This window comes from Thalia democratica, chromosome 3 (assembly GCF_965202585.1).
Source record: "Thalia democratica chromosome 3, ktThaDemo2.hap1.1, whole genome shotgun sequence".
In the NCBI taxonomy this organism is placed as follows: domain Eukaryota; kingdom Metazoa; phylum Chordata; class Thaliacea; order Salpida; family Salpidae; genus Thalia; species Thalia democratica.
The window spans coordinates 52,100,552-52,110,157 of NC_139167.1; the positions used below are offsets into that span (position 1 = coordinate 52,100,552).

The 9,606-nt window shown below is 27.0% G+C and overlaps 1 pseudogene; it reads left to right on the forward strand.

Annotated features, from left to right (window-relative positions):
• Positions 1-2,691: 2,691 nt before the first annotated feature.
• LOC145832386 (glutamate--cysteine ligase catalytic subunit pseudogene) lies at positions 2,692-4,449 on the forward strand (annotated as a pseudogene).
• Positions 4,450-9,606: the final 5,157 nt, after the last annotated feature.

The window sequence follows — 9,606 nt, forward strand, 5'->3', positions numbered from 1 at the left end:
AGTATAACTTTGTACAAATTACTTTTATATAATTTTTTACTATACCATAAAAAGTTGAAATAAAAGTAAATTACTATGAAAATAACAACGGTAAATTTTCTTATACTTATTATAATTCAAACCATCAAACCATTAAGTTAAAAGTATAGAATAGTATTTTATAACATTTCGCTATCATGTTTGTATCAAATTTAATCTTTAATTGGTATACAAAGAAGAAATTGTAGGTTTCATTGTACAAACTCCGCCTGTTTAAAGTTCAAGTTCTTATTTAAGCTACTTAAAAAACATTTTAAAGTGTTAGGAATGTCTTCAGTGCAAAATAGGTGCAAACTTACTTTTTTTTGTCAAAACTTTTGACAGGATTTATTAATGTTATTTTGTACTCAGTTACCGTAACGAAATAAAATATTTCATGAATTATTTTATCCAAATATCTAAAAAGTAAACTACTTTAACATATTTTTTTCTTTTAAAGGACAGTTTTGTTTCTAGTATTCCTGAAAAAATAAATTTCAATTAGCTCTTTTTTTTTCATCCAATTGCATAAAATCTTAGTCAAATTATGATGTTAAAATTTACCAAAATTTTAGGCTTTTTTTTAAAGAATTTTGAACTCCAGGATTTAATAAATATAAGTTAAATAGTGAGAAAAAACCAATACTAAAAAATAATGAGTTCATTTAAGAAGAATACCTATAAATCAAAAACTCACAGGCCTTAAAATAAAATAAAAAAGTTTATGTTTTAAAGTTGTTAAAACCTTTTTATGAGTTATCAAAAACAATGAATTAAGTTATAAATATTCAAATATTGACAAAATTTACTTTAAATTCAGTTACTTAAAGATAAAACTTTCAGTGCAAGTAAGAGACTTTTGAGTTATATTTATACATTATATTTTAAGATATATCTTTATATAAGACTTTTGACTTTGTTATTAATTCATAAATTGTATTCTCATACATATTATAGTTATATATTATCTTTTAGTACTTTAACTAAAAACTGCTTCATGAATTTTTGTATGTCAAAAATCAGTGTATTTGTTAACTTGTTTAGTCTAAAGTTTTTATTTTTATTAGAACCATTATAAGCTAGTGTTTAAAGTTTGTTTTTAGTCATATTATTCATATTACAAAAAAGAAACGTAATATAGTTAAAACGATTTAAAGTGCAAAATATATTACTCTGCTAAGTTTCATTCTAATTATACACTATGAATACTCCGTGTATTCAAGTTATTAGTTTCGGGTCTATAAGTCTCAATAAAATATATTCACGCAGATTATGCTAAATACGAGAGTTTTAAACCGAAAAGAAAGCTTAAGATATACATGTTAATTTTAAAAATTCAAAATTTGTTTCAAAGAAAAGTAAATGCAGCTTACCAAGTATTAAATGTGTAATATTAAACTAAAAAGATAAAAATAAAAGTTTAATCTATTTTTTTAGTTATAACCTTTTAAGTTTTAATGATCATTCTCAATTTCAGTTAAGCTAAAAGTTTTCGATGATCTTACTAAAGTTGTTTTAAAAAGTATTAAACTAAGATTAAGTTATATCAAGATAAGCAATTAAAAAACAAAACAAAAACAATTTTTTAGAAGGACTTTATTATACGTGTATGATAAAAAAATTATAGTTAACACTTGAAGTTATATCAAAATCGATTATTTGATTATATTATTTGAAATAAAAAAGTGTACGTTTAATTAAACTACTTTGACCTAGTATGACATATTTATTTTAAATTTAAAACGCGTAGATAGTTAAAAATTTTTAAAGATCAGTATTCTAATTTTTTGATAGTGTTTATTTTTGTTAGAATAGTTATATCAAAAAGCTTAATAAAGTATTATTGTATTTTTAACGGTTTAATCGTCACAAAAAGTACTTTAAAAGAGTTAGTTTTATAGATTATTTTTTAGGTCTAAGAAACATGGTTGTATAAAAGTTTAAAAATATAAGTGAGACGTAAGAAAACTTATAAAAAATTATTACATTAACTTTCTAACATAAAAGTTCTTAATTTACAGTAAACAATAAGAAAAATTATTACGATTTTGATTTGATTTTTTACAAAAAAATCAAGATAAATTTTTAAAACTTCATTACAAACTTTTAAACCTATGTTTAATATTATTTTTACAAGCTTTTTTATAATAAACAAAAACGTAAAGTTGTAAATTTTTGTTGCTAAAAAAAGAAAATAAAAAGGTTCAGAAAAAGTCGATTGTTTATTTAAAATATTAATCTTACTTTTTAGACATTACATTGCAAAATTTTTATGTATCGACATAATATGTTTAAAGCAGGGTTACTCAAAGTAAGCCTAAATTAGGTATTTAGAGGGCCATAAGCTGCAAAGAGGCTAAGGTGGGAGCGCGAGTAGTAAGTGGACCGTGAAGCCAAATTTATGAACTTCTTTAGTTGATGATGAAGAGTAAAAAAAAATCAGGCGTATTTAAGGGTAATTTTTTGAGAAATTTTGTCGAAACGGGCTATAGCTTTTTTAGTTTCTTCAAAGAGGCCTTATATAAAATATTTGGGAAATTTTTGGGAAATATTTGTTTTATATTTAAATAAAGAAGTTTTAAGCGTATGTACGTGACATGTTTGTAATAATCTTAATCTTACTTTATAATTTAGCTTTTTCTACTATATTAAGTTATTTGTTTTCGTAGAATAATGGGAGTGTTGAAAGTTTCTGGAAATCCTCTAAGCTGGGAACAGACAAAAGTATATAGAGAGAAAATCAAACTTTTCGGGTTAATCCAGTTTGTGAAAAATTACAACAAAATGAAAAAAAAGGAAGATTTCGCCTTTAAATGGGGCGACGAAGTAGAGCACTACATAATAAATGTAGACGAAACCAACAAAACTACAAGCCTCTGCTTAAATGGAGATAAAGTTTTAAGTAAGTTACATGCACTCAACAGCGGCTTGCCCGAAAACCAACAGATCGAATGGAAGCCGGAGTACTCCAATTTCATGGTTGAAAGCTCGCCAGGCGCGCCATACAGCGATTCATTGGATCAACTGGCACTTGTTGAAGACAACTTGCTGATTCGTAGAAATCAAGCGTTGAAGGCTTTGAACGAGCAAGAAATTATAATAACGATGACTCACTTTCCTCTCATAGGTTGCAAAAGGTTCACGAAACCTGCTTACGACGTGCAACCAGAAAGCGATGATGAATTAACTAAATCGATATTTTTTCCTTCCCAAGCGATGAGTAGACACCCACGACATAAAGCATTCACGAAGGCTTTGTACAAAAGAAAGGGAAAGAAACTGACTGGTAACATTCCAATATATTCAGACTTAAACACCAGCTCGCCTTTTAAGGAAAATTTTACTAATGAAGAAGATGGGTGCTCATGTCTTGAAAACCACATTTACATGGACTCAATTCAGCTTGCGTTCAGCAGCTGCTCAGTGCAAGTGACCATGCAAGCGGCAAACTTGAAGCAAGCAACGTTTTTGTACGACCAGCTCGCAGTCGTTTCCCCGATAATGCTCGCCATGAGCGCGGCAAGCCCTTTCTACCGCGGCCACGTCTCGAACGTCGACACCAGGTGGGCGCTTTGCACGCAATGCTGCGACGACAGAAGCGACGTGGAGCTTTCCGAAATCAAGCACTCGCGCTTCAGCTCCGTGCAGCTGTACTTGTCGCAGAAAAACTCGGAGCTGAACGACGTTCAGGTTGCGGTGAACGGCGAAGCGTACGACTACCTGATCTCCCAGGGCATCTGCAAAGAAATCGCCAAGCACGTGGCCCACTTGTGGGTGCGAGACCCGCTCATACTCTTCCCCGACGAAACCGACTTCGAAGCTGACGAAAGTTACCGCTGCTTCGAGAACATCCAGTCTACGGTGTGGCAGGACCTGAGGTTCAAGCCGCCGCCCGGCCCGCACTCGGACATCGGGTGGAGGGTGGAGTTTCGGCCGGTGGAGGCGCAGCCGAGCGAGTTTGAGAACTCGGCTTTTATTTGCTTCGTGGTGGTGCTGGCGAGAGCGATCATGCACTTTGAAGTGGATCTGACCATCCCGATGTCGATGGTGCACGGAAACGTGGAGAGGGCGCAGAGCAACGACGCTTGCCGCAAAAGCCTGTTCAGTTTTCGTGATAATTTCGGCGCGTGTGATGAGTACAAGAATATAAGTCTCATGTCGATTGATGTCATCGTGAACGGTGACAACAACTTTGTCGGTTTGATGGGTTTGGTCAGTAAGTTTTTGAAGACTCAAAAGATGAGTCAAATAACTCAAAAGAAAGTGCAAGGTTACATGAACCACATCAGCAGCATTGCTTCGGGAAAAGTACCTACGACAGCTCAAAGAATGCGAAATTTTGTTAAAAATCACGAAGATTACAAAAAGGACAGCAAAATAAGTGGCAAAATTAACTTTGACATGGTTAAATCAGTTTGGAAAGTAGGATGATATAAAAATTTCTTTTTTATAACTATGTATGCTGTTTTATAACATTGTCGTAATAGAGAATGAAAGTGCTTATGTGGATACTATAACAGTATTAAAAGCACTTTAGTAAAAACTCTAAAGTCTTTATATGTTTTTTGCCTTTGAAACTATATACAACATTTTTAATTCAAAGTATTATCATTATTAATGTATTGTTAATCGTAATTTCAAAATTTCAAAACTTGATTTTTTAGTGGATATTGTTCTATTTTGTATTGTGCGATATTTAAAAATAAAGTAGTTTTGATAATATTTTATTTGTTTATCAAAGTTTGAATCGTTATAGCCTTAACTATAGTGAATGTTGTAGTAACTTTTCTTCATAAAATATATTAGCTTCTTTTCGGTGATTTTTATTTTAGTAATAATAAGTTTATAATTTGATATAAATCTGTTTGTGGATTCATTTTAACTATTTATAAACTAAGTTTTATTGACTATTTATTTTTGACTAACTGCATTATTGTAAATACTTTAATGTTGATACCGTTAGTACCAGACTTAAGTAAGTTTTTAATTTAATAATTATGCTATTTACTTAAGTTTTGTATAAAATTTAAAAAAATCCTATAAACTCTAAGTAAACTTATTTTATAAACTTATAATTTTATAATATAACTAATTTATTTATTTTGGCTCATATTGTGAAAAAAATATTTTGCTTGATTTGTAAAATTTACAATTGTTTACATTGCAACAAGTCTTCTATAAAAAAAAACTATGTTTAGTAGTTTGCTTTAAGTCTTATAACGTGCAACTTAAAAAAAGATTTATATTATGTTTGTGTTTTATAAGCATATATTTTTAAAAGTCTAATTGAACTAATAAAATATTTTACTAAACAAGGTGTTTTTTATCTTTTTACTATTACTATCTTTTTTAAAGTTGTTGAAGTTGTTAACTCTCATAAATTGGTTACAAATAAAATAATTTAGAATAAAATTTGAAATTTTTACACATTAATCAACCAAAGTTAGATTTATTTTAGTTTTCCACAAGATTAAAAATTTTAAACTAACGTTTTCTTGAAAATGACACATCTATTACTTACTTTCAAGATATTTCGTTTTAATTTGCATTTTCTCAAATTTAAACGTTCCAAGTAGTTCAAAAGCATCAATTATTCAAATTCATTTCTAATCGGCTAAACAACTATTTAAACTTTTCATCAAATTAAGCTGTTTTTCTTTTGTTATCTTCTAAACTCTAGGTTTCGTTATAATTGAGATTTATTAAGATATGTACACGACTAAGTTTTAGTGCAATGCACATTTTTTGTGTGAAAGGCTGCATAAAACAGGAATGACTATGGATACCATGAAGTAAATTCAAACAAAGATAAACTAACACAAAACTTACAAAAATTACATTATATGATTTTTACACGAGCGTGAACTTAGCTTGAATGGACATTTTTTTGTAATTTTTTTTAACCAAATTTTGAAACCAATTATTTTCAAATTCTTTAATGCTAAGTTGGAACTCTTTCTTTGATTCTAAAGAACGTTCTTTTGCTTTGCTTTTCAGAATAATTTCCATCGAATTGGGGTTTGAATTTCGTAGTGGGGCATAGTGAATTTAAAGAATTGGAGTTTTTTTTTTTTTTTTTTTTAATTTTACAAGTTTTTATCCAAAATAATAATTTCTTTTCCTTTTTTTTTAATATACTTATCAAACTAAGTTTAAACTTGTAATTAGTTTTTAAGCCTAAATAAATTTTCAGAAAAATTTCAATTTTGCACGATTTTCGATTTTTAGGTTTAAAAACTTTTTTGCAAAAACTATTTTTTTTAAATAGTTTTTATTTTTAACAGACATGTATAGTTATGTTTTATGATGTTGTGATGTTCTTAGCAATGATATTTGAGGGATTTCTTGCTCAAGTGCTAAGAGTTTAGGAAAAACTTGTATGGGTCATATATTTTAAAAACAAAAATAAACTTGGAAGAAAACATCACAACATAATAAAATATAACTATACATGTCTCTTAAAAATAAAAATTATTCAAAAATAAAACTATTTTTGCAAAAAAGCAAGTAAAAGATTGAATAAATAATTTTATTTTTAATATAAGTTATCTTTTAAATTTTTAAATAATTTAAATTTTAGTTACATTTAAGTTTTATTAGTTTTAGGTTAATATCTACATTCAGTTGTTTAATTTTGATTTAAAAATGTTTTGTACGTGATTTTTTTCAAATAAATAAACTAAATATCGCTCTGAATGTTTAGGTTTAAGATGCAAAACTATAACTTATAACAGGGGTCGGCAGGCAGTTGGTGCTCGCGGGCCAATTTTCAAGTTTTCACTATCTTCGCGGGCCACAGTTTTAGTTTTATTGATATTTGAATAATCTTTGGGATTTTTTTTTTGTCACACCAGAGATAGTTCCATTTTATTCACTTAATTACTTTAAATTACTTTTAGCTACACATAGAATGTCTATTTAATATATAAATATCTGTTACAATAGAATTTTCATTGTTTGATATACTTACGTCTTAATAAAATATGTATTTTCTGAAATACTTGATAAGTTACACTTAATAAAATACTTTTATTATTTTACTTACAACCTAACTTTCTATAAAAACCGATATAGAAAAACATTTATGAGTCACTTTTATACATTTTTTATATAATGAACCACCTTTTCATATCAAAAAATGTTAACTTTAGAAAATAATTTTTGCGTCTTAAATATTTTTCACTCTTTAGAATACTTAGTGATTAGTTAATTAACTAAAATTAATACCTATTTATACTGTAGATAAGCTACATCAAATTTTTTAGCAAAATAATGCTGGAATACTTTAATAAAATAGCTTTTTAGTAATTAATTAGTCTTTTAAACGGTTGCCAATTTAAAAGCAAAAATTTCTGAATTATATTAAAAGTTTACTAAAAGTTGAAATAGCTAAAAACTTTCTGTTAATCAAGCTTAAATACATAACTAAAATATCATTATTATAAAAAAACACAATAAGTAAATACACAAAAAATTACAATCAATAAACTACACTACAGTCATAAAAATTATTCTAAGAATTCGAAGATTTATTCTAAGTGTTTGAAATAATAGTTTTAGATACCCTAAGTATTATAAAATATTTTTAAACAGCTTTAAACTAGTCTAAATATAAAAAAAAATCAAATTAGCCTGATTGTTTGGCAACCCTGTTTAAAATAAAATTCACAAAATAAAGAAATACCGAAGTTTATTAACAGTGAAGTAATTATATAAGTAAAAAAATTATTGTAATTCAGCTTGAATAGACGATTAAGTTTTTAAACATTTTTAACAAATGTATTAAAATTTATTAAGCTGTTAATGAATTAGAAAACCCTATTTTTTATTGAGCATTATAGCAATTCTTTATCTGCAATAAAAATATTGCATTTAAAAAGAGCAAATGTGAATTATAAGACAAGCTATAAGAACTATAGTACGTTAGTTTGGAGTTATTGCGAGAAACGAAAAAAAAAAAACTAATCGCTTAAGTCAGTTTTACCAACGCACATTATTATTTTCAGTAACTACAGACTGATCAGAAAAAACTGTTCAGGCAAGTTATAAAGTAACAAAAGTAACTACTAAAAAAAACCGTTGAGAGTTGAAAACTTATTTAAATAATTTGTGTTTGCGTTAGCAAAATATTTTTGTTTATTTCTTCAATATCAACAAGAAGTCGTGTTTAGGAAATGTCTAAAGATTATAAAACCGCATCTTAATAAAAAAAAAGACTTTAATCAATCTGTTAAGATGCGAGAACTGATACAACAGATATTGCTAATTTTAGAATTTTTATTCTAGGTGTTTTTACTATTATTTACATTTTGGAAGAATTTGTAGATTTAGTTCCAATACAAAGCACAACAATAGATTAAGACAATTTAAAAGCAAAGGTACAATACACCAATATAAAGTATTTAATAGTACAAATTTTTGCTTCTATTTTTAGTATATAATTAAGTTAATGTTAAAAAAAAACTGTCCTAATCAGTATAATTTAAAATATACTGTTAAGATACTTTAAAAATGTTTTCTAATAAAAAATATTTATATGGTAGAATTTTTGTGTCAAATCGAACTTTCATTACTTTACATGTAAAAATTGTTTAAAATTCCAGGTTTTTTCGATAACTCTCAAGTTTATGGCTTTTCTAGATTTCTTAAGTATAATTTTTCAAATTCCAAGCTTTTCCGGGATTTTTGTCAACACTAACTGTTCACTTTTATATGTTTACAATTAGTATAAATAATAATTAAAATTATATCTTCTGTAAGACTCAAAATTTAAAGTATATTTTAATTCAAACCAACACTGTTTATAAACAAAACATACATCATAAATTTAATTTACGACTCTTTAAAGCAAAAAAGTCAATCAGAGTGACCAAAACTAGCCTGATATTTTAGAATACAAAAAAACAATTCAAGCCAAAAACTGAAAAATGACTAAATTGGCCTGAGATTTCAAGTCTTCAAATAGTCATAGTCTGAGTGTGTGGAAATTTTTATTTGTTTATTTGATCGAATTTTAACTATTTTGATTAAAAATGTACAAACTTAATAAAATACCATTTCTTAATCTAGTTTGTAATAAATAGTTAGTTCCAAAAAACAGGAACTGTTTATATTAGTATGCAACGCATTAAAATAAACTTATTTGCCAAAAAACATGGTTTGAAAAATCAAAAATTATACCTAACAAAAACTTTTTTAATTTATGTCTTATATATATTGTTTTTAATGTGTCTGTACACACTTAGATATAACATGTAGAAATAATTATCATGCATGAACTAAATATCATCTCGTTAAGTATTAAATAAAAAGTGGTCTAAAATATGAGCATCTTTGTTCATTGGTGTGCATAGGAATTACTTTAAAATGCAAAGAACACTTCTAAAAAATCAAGAGTTCAAAATCAAAACAAATTAAACGTTTTTTTTTTCTTCTTCTTCTTATTATTATCATTTTTATTATTAATATTATGTTATATAAAATGTTTTTGTATAAATTAGAATGTAACATTTAAAACCAAAAAATCTGTAATAGAAACTTAGGTAGAAAAAACGTGTAAAAAAAAACTTTTAAGGAATGAAATTTTAG